The 13,833-nt window shown below is 44.5% G+C and overlaps 1 pseudogene; it reads left to right on the top strand.

Moving 5' to 3' along the window:
- Positions 1–13,225, top strand: part of LOC110558633 (high mobility group protein B1-like) — a 38,296-nt pseudogene extending 25,071 nt beyond the window's left edge.
- Positions 13,226–13,833: the final 608 nt, after the last annotated feature.

The following is a 13,833-nucleotide window of genomic DNA, read 5'->3' as shown; positions in this document are numbered from 1 at the left end:
GCCATTATTTGACGCTCTCTGCTCAGCATCCCCCGACAAGGAAACAATGTCCTGCTGGGGTTAGGTGTGGTGTGTGCTAAGATGACATAAAGCTTTCAGCAGCTTTAGAAGAGGCTGATTTTTATTTTAGAGATCAGCGTACACTGACTCAGTAAGAGAAACTGTGGCCTCCCAGCCCCTTCTCAGGAAATACATTACTAGGAAATTAGTGGATGGTTTAGATGGTGGGTAGTGATTATTAACAAATTTACTCCCCAGAACAGAGTTTTCTCTCTCTCTCTCTCTCTCTGTGTATGTGTGTGTATTGTATCTCTGTGTCTGTCTGTCTGTACATGTGTATGTGCAAGTGTGTTTGTGTGTGTGTTGTGGTCTTCTCCCTAACAAAATGTCTCAAAATCATGGAAGCGATCTTTAAGCTAAAAGGTTGCTTCTGTCCCAGATTCTCACTGTACTGATTAGAAAACCCAAAACCTGGGCAGGGGCCAGGGACACATGAGCACGCAATTTCATGTAGCAGCATGGCCAGGACTGGAAATATGGTCGTATTTAGTAACACCAGAACACCAGTAACACTGACACAGGGGCGGAACCCTGGCCACCTCAGAATTCTGCCCATTGCCACGTCTCATCTAAGCTTTGGATTCAGGGAAGCCACTCTTTCTCTTTTTTCCAAGAATCCCTTCACCATAAAGTTTGAACAACACTGAGCGGTGAGGGACAGGAGGTGGGAGCCAGAGCCTGGGGTCAGATCCTTTGTGGAGTAAGAAGGATATGTGAGCTGAAGTTCCTGGAAACCCGAGCCCTCTGTAGCCTTGTTCTGCATGACTTACAGGTGATTCACACAGACTGGCCAGAGGCGGCTGGTTGTACTATCCCTCCTCATTCCCACAACACAGGACAGGGCATGGCAGGTAAAGACAGAGGGCAAATTGAAAGTACAGGTTCAATGGTTCCTTTCTTTGGTGGCTTCTCCTCTGACAATTGACTGGCTTACTAGGAAGTATGAGGCTGACAGGAGAGACAAGCTGACAGATGGAGTGAATCAAAGGCTAAACCACAATCGAGAAGGCAGAGGCAGGCCCAGAAGATCACGGAGTATTTGCCAGCTCTGTTGCATCCCTAACTTCTCTTTCCATGAGGCTCCTGAAAGACATGTGATACTTTGCCCTGCCAAAAGTCTTCCTTCTGCCAACAGTACCTCACTCTTCTCCTGGGGTGGGGGTGGGATTCTCCCTACACCAGGCTCAGGCATTTTAAGGGCTGGTTGGACACCCAGCTCTTGGGATTTGGAATGCATAGTGGACCACTGGAGCATTTCATCTGCCCAACTGATGGGCTTTGGGTGAGTTGATTGGCCAACTCAAGTCAAAGAGACTTTCTCTGTGGAAGTTTACTGAAAAGAAATTTCTAACATCCACGAAGCTAATGTAGGTCCACAGCACTCTACATGAGCAAAAAGCCAAGAAGTACAAAGGCCAAGAGGTGCAGAGGGCAGAGGAGCAGAGAGAGGCCATATCTAAATGACTTCATAAAAGCCTGTTATGGTTCAAGGGTGTCCCCCAAAAGTTTAATTCTAAATTTACGTGTCCATGGCATTTGGAGACTGGGGCCCTTGGGAGGTTATTAGAATAAAGCAAGGTCCTGAGAGGAGTGACGCATCCCATACTGACAATCTAAGATGAAGAGAGAATGCCTTAACACACCTGTTCTCTCATCATGGAATGCCCCCACATGCTATGATGCAACAAGAAATCTTTTGCAGATGCTGATGCCATGCTCTTGAGCTTCCCAGACCTCAGAACCATTCTATCCTATTTGTGTACATGTATATGCATGCATGCATGCATGCATGTGTGTGTGTGTGTGTGTGTGTTCATGTTGGTGTGTGCACATGCTTGTGGAGGCCAGAGCATGATGTTGAGTGTCTTCCTCAATCGTTCTCCACCTTGTTTTTTGAGACACAGTCTTTCATGGAAACTGTAGCTCAGCAATTGCTTAGAATGGCCAAACCCCAGGGATCTACCTATCTCCAGTTCCCTAGTTCTAGGTTTGCAAAAGGGACCTCCACACCCAGCACTGGGAATACAATCTCAAATCTTCATACTTTCCTGACTGAGCCATCTCTCTGCCCTAAAATTCTATTCTTTACTAGTCACCTAGTAAACAAGAATAAGAAAAGTCTCAGGATTCATTGGACCCAAAGGCAAATTTAATATATTCAATCTATCTTTCTTTCTTTTCTTTTCTTAATGCAATAGTAGCATTTCACTTGACCACACTAACAAAGGTTACAATGTTAACATATACGCATATCAGTAGAAAAGGACAGGATATTTCTCAAGCAAGTCTAGATCTTCTTAGAAGAGTAGAGACTGTTAGCCTAATTCCACCAAATGCCAGATGGGCTCCCTTCTTGATAAAGCAATCCACAGCCTTGCTTGGGAGGTTCCTACTTAGAGGCAAAGACACAAGGGCAGCCTCGAGAGTGTTCTTGCTCTTGGTGAAGCATGAACTGTGCTGTGGCAACACGAATACAGAGATGGCAGAAGGTCAAAAAAAGGCTACTTTACTGAGCCTGAAAGAAAAGGCCCAGAGACCAATTGCTAGATAAGAAGAAATTAAGAGGACTTTTAGGGAAGAGGGACAAGGGGGCTCAGGATGAACAATGCTAGATTTAAACTGTCTGCTGAATGGTAGCGTCCAGATGGCATGTACATGCTCTGCTCTGAGAGTAAGGATGGGAATATACATTGGGAATGTCCAATTTGGAATGAATGCTGTTTGGATAATAGGCCACTAAGACTACTGCAGAGGCAGGTGGTGTTAGCCAGAGGACATTTGGCTTCCCTCTCCCTCTTCCTGTCTCCTTCTACCACCTTGGCCCTCTTCTGCTCTTCTCCATGCCTCATGGATCTCTTGTTGACCCTTCTGAGGTACACTTTGTCTTTGACACAGCATCAACCACAGCGAAGGAAACAATTCCTTTGAACATTCTCCTTTCTTGCTGGATGGATGCTCCTCCAGCTCAAGATTTGGTATTGTTCTTCTTTCTCTTTTAAGCTGCTGGATCTAGATATAGTTTACAAGTATCAAGATGCACCACGCAAATCTATTTTTTCATCCATGCTCATCTTCATAGGCCCACCTAGATCCAGACAAACACAGTTCTAAGACCCCGCATTCCTACCCTGATCTTTCTGAGTCAGCATGATTAGAGATGTTAACTTTTTGAGTCATCTGAAAGACTTCCAGATGGTGGTGTACAAATAGCATGGTTGTATGCAGTTCTTGAAGTCAGGATAGAAATAAATAGGAGATACTCAATTTTAGGTTGATGCTACTTTTAAGTAGTCACTGTAGATTGCTTTTTCCCTGTTTTAAGCTCAAATACACGGAATCATAGAGTCTGTAGTCTTTTTAGATACCAACATTCACTCAACATTTGTCATAACACCATCTATTCCTTCACATTGCTGTGTACTGAGTATGTCATTATTCGTTTATGAAAAGGAATGCGGCTATGCACACTCTGACCATTCTTGGCAGCAGAGGTAAAAATCACTATGGAAATGCAAGGTCAGGAATGGAAGTCCTAACTCTATCTGGGATCCTTTAGTCTCAAGGAACCCTAGTCCTTATATGCAAGGCCAACTGACTACATAACCAATAAGTATAATTACCCTTGAAGTTGTAAACAATTTTCCAACATTACTCTCATAGGAAGTTATGATGACGTCCAATAGTAGCTTGTAGTATCACCATAAAAGGTTTTTTTTTTAATTACTTCTTGAATAGAGCACAAAACATTTTAAATAAATGGGTCAAATTCTAAATAAATCAGAACAGGAGGATATATATGGAATATAGTTGAGTAGAGGAGCACTTGCCTAGCATGCACAAGGCCCTGGGTCTGACCACCAGAACTGTCAAAGTGAAATAAAATAGGTAGATATAAACTCAAATCTGTTGACATATGTACATACACACACACAACAACAACAAATATCCTGCACAGCCTCTGTAATGAATAACACAAATATAAAGAATTCTTTTTTCAATGTCTCAGGATGACCTGCAGGGAAGATGAGGCCAGCCAGGGAAGGGAAGGGATTCACATTCTGCCCTGGAAGGACATCTGGGTTAATGCAACTACTTTTGCACACACAAAGATATATCTAAGCCAGGATCTTGGCATGTGCCTAAGAAGGAACATGAAAACCAAGACATCAGATTTCTGTTTTTCTTGTGAGTGGCTGCTCCAGTTTTCACTGGCTGGAAGTAAATACTGCTGGGATACAAGGAAAGCCTGAGATATCAGCCTCCCTCTCTGGGACAGCTGCGCACAAGACACCACAGTTTGAAGTTTCTGCCACTTCCTCCACTCCCTCCTCTCTCTTTCAAGAACAAACTCTGACCGCAAGTTTGGCCTGGGTTTGTGAGAAAAGATGTGAAATGTACCTGAAAGAAAGGATAAAAGGAACTGCACACAATGTGACTTCTGGTTTGGACCCAAGCCTTTTCCTTCATCCCATCTCACTGCTCCCGCACCTGCCCAGCACCCTGGGGCACGGCTCTGATCCAAAGGGATTTATGGGTGTTTTTCTAAGTCTGTTCAGCCTTTCTGGAAACCTTCCCAAGGGGGGAAGTAAGCCCCTGAATATTTAGCTTAAAATGTTGATACAAAGTAATTAGAGAAATAATTTACCCAACAGGGTGCTGATGAATTCAGGGTCATTCATCCTTGCTGGCTGGCAGATGTGGTAAGAAATAGAGAACAAGTTGAAAGAAAACAAAAGAGCACAAAGAGGGGTTAGGCCATGTGGGCCGGGGTCTGTCTCCAGAGGAAACATATGCAGGTGTCCCTCAACACCCTACTCTTCTCATTCATTGCTAGCTAAACACAACGGCACACTCGTTTACTCTGCTGCCTCACATTGATAACATACCAGGATTTCAGGGGGAAAATGACCTGAAAAAATGCATTCTGGGAAACAAAGACACTGTTTGTCCCTGTCTCAGAAGACTGAGGGAATAGCAGCATTGGGAAAGGCAGAGTGGATGAGAGCTATCTGGTGTTGGGGACCAGCTTTCTAAAGATATCCTCTCTCGCAGAAACTACATGAGGGCTCAGAGATACTGTTCGCAACTGCAGGGACATCGTTTACGCTGGGTTCTCCTGGGGACCAGATGGAACTGCATGTTATCAGGGTGGCTGCGTTTTCTTACTGGACACTGGTAGATTTTTCAGTTCCTTATTTTGTTGCCTTGGTAAATTTATTCAAATGTGTCAGAGTCACAGCGCCCGTGCCTCGAAGCTTTGAATATACATGCACAATGAAATAGAGGGCCTTGCAAAGAGAGGGCCTGGAAGCCTAAGGAATGTTTACCCACCGAATACACCCCGGCCACACGTCTCTGCTGCCAGAACCATCCTCCTTCTCTATGCACCTGGAATTCCAGACAGTCCATAGACCGCTGTTCACCGCTTGGCCAGAAATAGAAGGTGCAGGTCCAAGTAAATCAACATTCCCCCCGAGGCAAGCACACAGTCTGCTAACGGGTAGACGATGCGTAAATAATTTTGTACTTGAAGCTATTACGGCCCTCAGTCCTATGACCAAGGTCTACTTTCTGCAGAATTAACCTTATTCTAGTGACACTTGAACACATACTTCTGACTATCACTTTTCCTTTATTGCTCCCTCCCAACCCTGGTTCTCTTTGTCCACAGCATTCTGCTGAAACTGATCTACTCAAAGTCACTGTTGCCCTTCAAGTGGCTAAATTTTAGTGGTCAATTTTCAGTCCTCTTCCATCACTGTTAGCAGCTTCATCCATCACCCACCACTCTTTTATCCTTGCTTCACTTTCTTCCCTTGCATTTCAAGATGCTACACACCCTCTCTGTCCTGGGTCCCCTCCCTTCCCTCCCTCTCATTCCAGTCTCCTCTGTTTGCTCTCCTCTACTCTCTTACCTCATATGGAGCTCCCCAAGGCCACATCTCTCCATTCCTAATCCTCAGATCTCTATGTGTGCCCCAGATCTGTAAACTGCCCCTCAGCCAACTGTCTCACAGACCCCATAGATGTGTAATGAGCACCTCAACTCCCCTGTGTCTAAACCAGACACATGGGCTTCCATCTCCTGCCTCAGTTCATGGTGTCCATCTTTAGAGATGTGCATGCTTCTTTCTCTTATTTATTGCATCCTATCCAACAGGACAGTCTGTTGGCTCTGCCTGCCCAAGTCATAAGTCTATCACTCATGGCCTTGGTCTATTTCTCCTTCCGCTTTTCTTTTGGGTGCTTGTCCCAGTTAAGGAATGGGACCCTGAGGGTGAGAACAGAAGGCCACACTTTGAACAAGCCCTTCAGCTAATGCATCTCCTGGAGCACGGCTGGACTTAGACTTCGGGGCTTTAGTCCCCAGATTTGTTTTTTGTTGTTGTTGTTTGTTTTTTTATCCAGAACCCTGTCTTCAGTTCCTAACAGATAAATACAAACTGATTTGTAAAAGGTGGGGTGGGGGGCAGACCAGAAGGATTACTTTTTTAAACCCGGGCTCCTGTGTGGCCTCTAGAGGGACAGGGCTGGCCTCCCCAAGGCAGCTCCAGACCCGCTACCTTTAAGAAACTTTATTTGGCATTACAGCTTCCTAACTGATTGTATCCTTGTTAAATGAGATTCTGCTGTCTGACGTTAAAGAAACCTTCCCCTTGAAGTTAGCAAAATGCAAACTTCCCATGCATAAACAACTTTCTCCTCTCCTACTCTCACTCCTACCCAGCCCCAGCAACCCCTCCCATGTTCTGAGCATTCTGGCCTATTGTCAACAACCTCCTGCCATATGGTTCTTGCTGTCCTGCTCTGTGCTAACCCCAGTCCTGATCACTCTGTTTGTCTCTTCCTTTATTACATAGCCACAGTCTGCTGAACATTACTAAGGTAAATGATACCCGTGGCTGTTACAGACTCTTGGATTGTAGTCTTTATGGGAAATTGGACCCACACAATAACCATATCTGGCCAGTTCCCCTATCTTTCTCCACCCATGAAGCTCACTCTCTCTCTTTCAGGTGTATACATACTATTTTTAAATTGATGACTAAGAGCATAAGCAAGGGCCAAGAGAGTAAACATTCTCAATAGCAAATGAGAATCCTATTAATTCTGTACAATCAAATCAAAGGGCAAATTTATAGTCTGAAGTGGATGCTTATGTAACTGCCTATCCAGACTTGGATTTCTGATATGTGTCATCAAAACATCAAGTGGCTCTCAATATTGTTTTAATAAGTGTTGTAAATGTGAACTTATAAAATGGAAAGAATGCTAATAAAACAAGGGGGAGGGCGGTGTTCTGGTTTAACCTGATATAACCTTTGGCAGGGAACCACATGGGCTGGGGAAAGGGAAAGTTGGCCTAGAAGGAGGAAGCCTTTGGCTCCCAGACCCAATGATTGCTGAGTTATGGCTGCAGTCTTGTCCATGTCGTTGTGATGCCCTGGTCCTCTCAGCAAAGCTCACGCTTTTCCATGCATTCAGCCACAGTATGTTTCTCTGTTGTAGCAAGGATAGACAGAGAGATACAGAGCCCAAGGGCTCTCTGGTCAGACAGTTTAGCTTCGTGTTAAATAAAAATCCTAGCTCAAGGCAATAGGGACAAAACTGATAAAGGAAGATGTATGATGTCAAACTCTGGTCTCCACCTTTGTGCACATGGTCTCACATACACCCACTCACATGGATGTACCACACAAACAAACACACACATGACAATACTTTAAACACTGAACTTCGGTGTTTTTGTCATTTATTGACACTAGGGAGGCAGTGATAGGAAAAAATGTCATCAGAATTCTGCTGTGGTCCCCTCTGATTGAAAGCAGCTATGTGAACTGTACGGGTTTGGCTCTAGCTCTCACAGCCATTGCAGTACATTGAGCTCCATAAAGACTGGCGCCGGGGCCAGCGCAAGCTGGATTGGCACTGGGCGACTCTGTGCCTCGTGGACCAAAATCAACTAAACATGGAAAAAGAAGCCTAGAGGCAAAACGTCTTCATTTGCATTCATTGTGCAAACTTGCGGTGAGGATCACAAGCAGAAGCACCAGGATGCGTTTGTCCACTTCTCAGACTTCTCCAGGAAGCACTCAGAAAAGTGGAAGACTGTGTCTGCTGAAGGGAAAAATTGAAGACACAGCGAAGGCTGACAAGGCTCGTGATGAGAGAGAAATGAAAGACCTACATCCCCCACAAAGGGAGTTCAAGGACCGCAGTGCAACCAAGAGGCCTCCTTCAGCCTTCTTCTGGTTCTGTTCTGAGTACCACCCGCAAATCACAGAGCACCACTGGTGATGTTGCAAAGAAACGAGGAGAGCTGTGGAACGAGACTGCTGCAGAAGACGAGCAGCCCTACCGAAAAGAAGGCCGCCAAGCTAAAGAAGAAATACGAAAAGGATTGTGCTGCCCACAAAGCTAGAGGAAAACCTGATGCCAGGAAAACAGAGTGGTCAAGGCCAAAAAGAGCAAGAAAAAGAAGGAAGAGGAAGGTGACCAGGAGGATGAAGACGATAAGGAAAAGAAGAGGATGATGAATAAGTTGGTTCTAGTGAAGTTTTTTTCTTGTCTAAAGCATTTAACCCCCCTTTATACAACTCATTCCTTTTAAAGAAAAAACTGAAATGTAAGGTTGTGTAAATTTTGTTTTTAAACTTGTACAGTGTCTTTTTTTGGTATAGTTACCACACTACCGAATGTCTTTAGATAGCCCTGTCCTGTTAGTATTTTCAATGGCCACTAACATTCCCTGGTACAGTCTAGGGGTGTAGCATGGAAATTTGAAGCGGGTTGGTGCACAGCACAAATTAGTTATATATGGGGCTGGTAGGTTTTTTCTTTTTTCTTTTTTTCATCCTCAGTTGTCTGTGATGAAGCTTATAGGAAGATAATTGTTCTGTTAACCAAATACCACTCTGAAATTGCAAAAACAAACCAAAACAACAACTTGTGGCTGTTTTGTTGACATTCTGAATGCTTCTAAGTAAATATAATTTGTTTTATTTAAAAAAAAAAAAAGAAAAGAAAAGAAAGAAAGAGAATAACCATATGATTTCCAAGTGGAGCTGTTCGTCACAGTGTTAGAGCTTGTTAGCTGAGTGGAGACAGATCTGAGGGAAAGGGAGAGACTGGGAAAGAAAGATTGGGCCACAGGTCGCAACCACAGAGTCGGATGCAAGCCCCTAAGTCAACTGCAAATCGGAGACAGGGAGGACCCAGGGTTACAACCCGAGTGTGCCGCACCACAGGTGTATAAGCAGCCAACAAAGGTTAAAAACTGTGGTCGGTATGGGGGGAGGGGGAACCAGGAGAGTAAGAGAACCCTGTAAAAAACAACAAACCAGTTTCAAAGCGGAGAAACGGTTGATTGTTCCCAGTGTCTAGTGGTGGCGAGACTGGTGTACGTGGCCGGAGTTACCCTGAAAGGAGTGTACGGGTCCTGCCACTTCAGGGGAAAGAGAAAGCCATCGATTTTGTGATGGTGCTGGGTCCTTGGGAGCAAAACGGAGAATTTTAAAGAACGCTTTTATCCACTACTCTAAGCCCAAGAGGCCTGACAGCTTAATGGTTCTTTTGCTTTCGGATTTTTTTTTCATTTTAATTTCTTTCTTTCTTTCTTTCTTTCTTTCTTTCTTTCTTTCTTTCTTTCTTTCTTTTATTTTTTTATTTTATTTATTTATTTATTTATTTTTTGAGATTGTACCTCATGTTTAGCCCAAAATAGCCTGGAATTCACCATATAGCTCAGCTGGCTTCACACTCTCGACAGTCCTTCAGTCTCAGCATCCTGAGCACTGAGATCTACAGAGAGGAGCCACCACAGCCGACTGAAATCTGAGACTTTTTTTTTTATATATATATCAGGAGTTTGGTGATACTGAGGAATGTGACATTTTTAGTTTTGTAAGTGGAACGAACATTCAGCATTTTGGAAGTGTGAAAGCCACCGTGAAACATTTTCAGAGTGATCAGTACGTGACGTTACTGAATCCTGCATGGCCAGCACCGACAGACATGCAGGCCAAAGCAATATGGCAAAATACCAAATGCTGTGTCAGATTTCAGCTTTGCATGTAACCTTTAAAAATTATCATTTGTGTTAGGCATGGCGGCACATGCCGGTAAGCTTAGCATTTGAGAGACAGAGGCAGAAGGATTGCTGTGAGTTTGAGGCTGGCCTAAGAATAAATATAGTAATATCTTGTGTCAAAACAAACAGAAAGTATTTTTTAATTTATTGTTTGACAGTTTCATTTATGTTTATAATTTAGCAGAACAAGAGTATTAGGTTCAACCCTACTAACCATGATCTCCTTTGATGAAGTTCACAGTACCCGGTATGAACCCCTCCTATTAGATCAGCTGATTACCCTCCCATAATAGTTGTACCATTATTACAGCAGTAAGGCACATTTGCCTGGCAGTTTGGTATTGTTGCATGCAAGGTCTCCGGCTGGGAAAGACAGTTGCTGACATTTCTCTCCCTGCTGCCTGCAGAGCAACTTCTGGCCCCGTGAATGGTAGCCAGCACAGAGGAAGTTTCCAGTTTAGTTCCAGCAAGGTTTCTTGCTATTCTGCAACTAAAGTGTATAGTGTCTTCACCAATAGGATCTGATGAGCGATCGTTCTGATGAGCGATCAAGGACGATGCTCAGAATCTGTATGGTGTGAGAAGGCCTCTGGGGTCTTCCTGTAGAAAAATTCCTAGGGAAGCATCCCACCCTTGAAGCTTGGGTTTTCTTTTAACAACGCATGGCTTCTGGAATCTGCAATGTCTACCATTGCAATACCATATCTGCATGTCTATCGTATTTCTGTTCAAAGTTTTTCTAAAATTATGTTGGGTCAAAGACCCAATAATGATCACACAAAAGACTTTAGATACCTCTCTTTGCAACTATGTATCTGTGTAGGGCCAATTTTTCCTCATGTATACATCAAACAGAACATTTTACAACAGACTAAATACCAAGTAATATAAGAATCCAACTATCTTCTCTGAAACCAGAAATTGTAGAGATTTGGGGTGGGGAGGAGGGGGTTAACATTGCCAGTCAACTTGGAAGGCTTGTTTTAGAATGTAGAGCATGTCAACCTGAAATGGGCTCAGTTTATACGAACTGATAACTGTTATTTTCACACGAATAAAATAGTTTTAAAACTTGCATGGTTTGGGTTCATTGTGTGGTGAATATTCATAAGAGCAGCACACATAAAAATGGGTTTTGCGGAGATCATCAGTCAAGTCTTGGAGAGGAAGCGTGCACTGGAATCAAGAAGTTTGAGAACTGCCAGTTTAGACTACTGTGTTCATTTCCCTTTTCAGCATCTTGATTCCTGGTGCAAACTCAGTTTTAATTAAGTGATCAAACAGACAAGAGTTGATGGGGATTAAGCCCTTGAGATGTTCAGTAGAGCACGAGATCCCGGGGACCTGGTAGCTGCTGTGATCTGAAAATGGCCTGTCTTGGAAATCCTTGTTCAAGGTTGGTGGCCCCTGGGACAGGATTGAGAGGTGGGCCCTTAAGAGACACTCAGGTCTGAGAGGTTGGAGGGTGTGAGCTGGTCGCTCTGATATAGAGTTTCCGTGCTTCCCTTGCGTGTGTGAATGACCACAGCTGGACGTGCTCACCAGATGTGGCCACCCAGTCCTGGGCTTCACCATCTACAGAACCATGACCTACATCTTCCTTTATCGAGAACTGGTCTAGAGCATCTTGTGTATCCCCAGAGAATGGACTCGAGGGCTCCACAAGGCATCACTTTGTAGCTCTGACGTGTAAACCATATTATTTTTCCTCAGAAGTTTCCCTGGCCCTGCGGTCATGTCCCAAGTACCCTCCCTGAGGAGTTCTACTCACCCAGAGCAACTTTCCTGAGCACTCAGTCAGAGTATGTCTTTCCCTTTTTAGGCCCAGCCCTTTCTGGAATGAATAGTATATGCTTACAGGGGAAAAACAAAATGACAGTATGCTTTCTGTGAATAGCTACATCATTTTTATTCCACTTCCTGTTTCCATCATTTAGAGTTTTTATAAAGTTTTCCATTTGATCCCTTTTTTTTTGGACAGACCGTTCATTTGGAAAAAGTGAAAGGACAGCTGAATGAACTAGAGCAGCGGGGACCTGCAGCTGTCCAGATCCTCGTCAACGCTGCCATGCTGCCGAGGGTAGAATGGGCCAGTTCTAGAATGGGACTCCAGAACCAGACACCAGACGGTGAGGCAGCACAGAGTGTTGTAGTCAGTTCCCAGAATGAGATCAGACGAGCACAGAACACACAGCACGCAGTACGTAATATCAGCTCCGTCCTGGAGCTCATCGGCATCCATTAGTGTGTGTGTGTGTGTGTGTGTGTGTGTGTGTGTGTATACATATGTGCAAAGAGTAAAAGCAGTTGCCCAAAAAATGGAGTAGAGAACAGAGTTATCACAGGCAGATCAAATAGCTCTACGGTTTCTGTCCCAGAGGAATCCAGAAAGGGAAGGTTTTTAAAAATCTGCCTCCAGATAGTCTCCCAAGACACTTTATTAGTAGAAACCAAACCCAAATAACATGAGCAGTGAAGTGAAAACCGTGGAATGGGGGTGTTTGTCTCGGAGACTTTTCCGACGGTCCATTTCTCAGGGCGCGGTGACTTCTTGTGCCTGGAACAAGTGATTCAGCGCATTTCCCAGGATGATTTTTTTCAAGCTTGCTCCTTTGTTGCATGGGAGATGCAAGCCATCCATTTATAACATGTTAATTTCAGGGCAGAGAGAAAGCCACGGATCCGAAGCTCCAAAGCTAGCCCAGACCCAAAATAGAACACACTAATACAGGCTGTGAGCTTTCTTGCTTAACCCCCTTAACCCCCCGGCCCCCACCCTCTGCTATAAAGGCAATGGAACCCTTCCTGCAGTTTGTACTCCTTAGAGAAAAATGCCTGATTTCTTTGGAATCTCCCTGTGTTACACTGAGGACCACATCTTGGTTCCCTTCTCTTTTTTTGCTTATGCTTAATCTGTCTGACGAAGAAGAAGAAGAAGAAGAAGAAGAAGAAGAAGAGGAAGAGGAAGAGGAAGAGGAAGAGGAAGAGGAAGAGGAAGAGGAAGAAGAAGACCTCTGGACTTGGCTTCAAAAGCAGTCACCACAGAAGAACAAATGCCCAGAGTGCCCAAGTTAAGTCACACAAGGCTGAGGCACTCTCTCGTTGAAATTGTTTTTCCCTTCAAAACCCCTCTAAAGCCATGGCTTGCATCACGGTGATTAGAGGAGGCTGGTTTTCCCATACCGTTCAGAGAAGGCAGTGAGTCCCTGGTGCAAGTGCACATTGTCCCAAGGAATCGAAGCCGTGGGTGATCCTGTTAACCACCCTCCAAACCCATCAAGCGGAAGGACGTTGGCAGTGTGGTTGTGTTGGATTTTGTTCTCCAGGAGCTGATGTGCTAGAAGACTGGACTCCCCTGTGGTGCTGCTTTTGAGGGGTTCTGAAGGTGGCTTCCTGGTGGGAAGCCACCTTGGGAAGGGATCAAAGCTTTGGAGGGAATGTGTTAAGTCTCATGGGACTGGATTATTTCATTAGCATGGATTGGCAAAAGTCAGGCTCTGCTGTCTTGAATCTCTTGTTTTCTCACACGCCTGTGTCTTCTGCGTGCACCTGCTTAGCCTGCGTGTCGCAGCCCATTCAGGGCACCCTCACCTCACGCCTTTAGACTTCCCAGAACATCGAGTCAGTATGACCTCTTTCCTTCTTTAACTGCCCAGTCTCAGGTGTTTTGTAGCAAAATAAAA

This window comes from Meriones unguiculatus, chromosome 19 (assembly GCF_030254825.1).
Source record: "Meriones unguiculatus strain TT.TT164.6M chromosome 19, Bangor_MerUng_6.1, whole genome shotgun sequence".
NCBI lineage: Eukaryota > Metazoa > Chordata > Mammalia > Rodentia > Muridae > Meriones > Meriones unguiculatus.
Note: the sequence above shows the minus strand (reverse complement) of the source record. Positions and strands in the feature narration are given on the sequence as shown.